The sequence below is a fragment of the Setaria italica genome, chromosome II (genome assembly GCF_000263155.2).
Source record: "Setaria italica strain Yugu1 chromosome II, Setaria_italica_v2.0, whole genome shotgun sequence".
NCBI lineage: Eukaryota > Viridiplantae > Streptophyta > Magnoliopsida > Poales > Poaceae > Setaria > Setaria italica.
The window spans coordinates 36,853,183-36,855,527 of record NC_028451.1 but is presented as its reverse complement, the minus strand read 5'-3'; positions in this window follow the sequence as shown (position 1 = coordinate 36,855,527).

Here is a 2,345-nt window from a genome sequence, read left to right as displayed (position 1 = left end):
GGGGGGGGGCGGGGGTGGTTGCGTGGCGGCCACCATCACGCATCTGCTCCACAACGAGCAGGAGTTCCCGCTCGCCGCCGGCGTCAACGACCTCCTCATCGTGTCCATCGGCTCCGGATCCTTCGCCGGCACCATCAACGCAGCCGCCACCCCCGCGCTCTTCGTCGCCCGCCGAGATGGTCCGCCTCGCTGCCGAGGCTGCACAGGGAGGGGGAGGGACGCTCTAGGCCGCAGGCAGACGGGCGGCTTGGTCCGTCGCGGGTTGCGCAAGTGGGATTCCGAAGCGCGGACCGCTGCGAGGCCGCACGGACGGGAGGGATGCGCCGGCCTGCTGGGAACCGCGTGGACGGAGAGACGCGCGGGGCTGCGGCGAGCGGCAAAGATGAGGCGCCCCAAACCCTGGTCTCCTGGCCGCTGAAGCAACGAGTGCAGTGGTCAGACCCGGCAACGCATGGGTGCTCGAGGTAGTGTTTAGCGTGGGGGCTGGCCGGTGATAGTTAAGTGCAGTAGCTTTTTTAGTTTTTATTTCTATCTTACCTCTTTTTTAGCCACTAAGCTACCTCTTGGTTGGCAACCTATATGTACGAAAATTGGACTATTATCCAAAAGGTTAATGAGAAAGTGATCCATTTGGGCTAACAATCGGTATCTAGAGCCCATCTTTCTCATCCCCTCTCTCCTCTCCCATGCTTCACCCTCTCATCCCAGCTCGAAACCCTAGCCCATGGTGCCCACTCTGGCAGCGGCGGCGCGCGCTCCCCCGGCCAGATCCGACCGGCGGAGCACCCCCCCACCTATCCCATGCATGGACCTGGCGCCGGCGGCCTCTTCCCCTGCGGATCGAGGTGGCGGCGGCTGCTCGCGCACGGCTCAGGGCGACACGGCACGGTGGGTGTGGAGGCTCGGGTGGCAGCAAGCACACGGGCAGCTTGGCGGCGGCGGCGGCTTCCAGCGCGCGGGCAGCTAGGCAGGAGCGGTGGCACGCGGCCCGGAGCGGCGCACGCTGGCGGTGACCAGCAGGGGCGTGCACTGGCCAGGGGCAGCGGCGACGGGTCCCTCCTCCTCTTCCCAGCAGCTTCCTTCACCTCTCCCTCACTCCCATGGTGGGCTCCACAGGCTCCAGGAGACCATGGTGGTGCGGGCGCATGGCCCCATGGACGCTGCGGCTCTGGTGGCCGGTGTGGTGCCGGCACTCCCGGCCAGCACCAGGGGCTCCTCCCGTACAGCCGTACCTTCTCCCAACGCTTGGACACGAGCAGTGCACGGCGTCGCAGGGCAATGGTCGAGGAGGAGGAGCGGCGTGAGGAGGAGGAGGAGGAGGAGGCGCGGCACGCCAGGAGCAGAAGTAGCGCATTGAGGTCGAGGAGGAGGTAGCAACGGAGCAGCGCTAGGCATGGTGTGCGACTGTGGTGCGCGAGGAGGAGGAGGAGCGGCGGGCGGAGGCCGCGAGGCGAGAAGACCAGCGGCGCGCGACGACGTTGCGCAACGTCGAGTTGCGGGAGGCGGCTGTGGCTCGGACAGCGCGCGCCGCGGCCATGGAGACCACGGCAGCATGCGCAGCCGAGGCAGCCCGCCTCGCCGCAAAGGAGGCACAGGCGGCAGCGGCGTTTGGAGGTGGACCGGTTGCGTGAGGAGGCGGAGGCGACGGGCGAGGTGGCGCGGCTTAACTAGGATGAGCTGAGGCACGCGTCGCTGGGCGCCGGTGCCAAGGTGTAGGACGACCGTCCCGAGCTGGAGGAGGCGGACCGGTGGTGGAATGTGGGGGTCGACCAGTGGGTGTAGGATCTGCGTCGAGGCGCGGACGATTGGCGTCCTCAGAGCAGGAGGAGCTCCGTCCACGAGTCCAGTCTTGACTCCGACTACGACTCCGACCTCGACTCCAGGTACCGACCCCCGAGGGTTGTGAATACCATCATCCGGGAGTCTGTCAGCAGCACACAATGGCTGATGTTGACGAAGATGAACTACATGGCGTGGTCCTCGGTGATGAAGGTGAAGCGCCAGACGTGGGAGATGTGGGACGCGGTCCAATACGGCGACGTCGATAGCCATGAGGACTGGCGAGCATTTGAGGCGTTGCTCGCCGCGATCCCGACGGAGATGGTAGCGAACCTCTTGGGGAAGAGGACTACCAAGGCCACTTAGGACGCTATCGCTGCTGCGGCCTGAGTTGGCAGCGACCGCGCCCGCAAGTCCATTCTGCAGATGCTTCAGCAGGAGTGGGATCGTGTGGTTTTAAAACCGGACCAGGACATCGATGACTTCGTCCTCCGCCTCTCCTGCCTGATGCAGCGGTTGGAGCGGTACAGCTATGACGAGATAAATAAGGAGAAAGTTATGGTGAA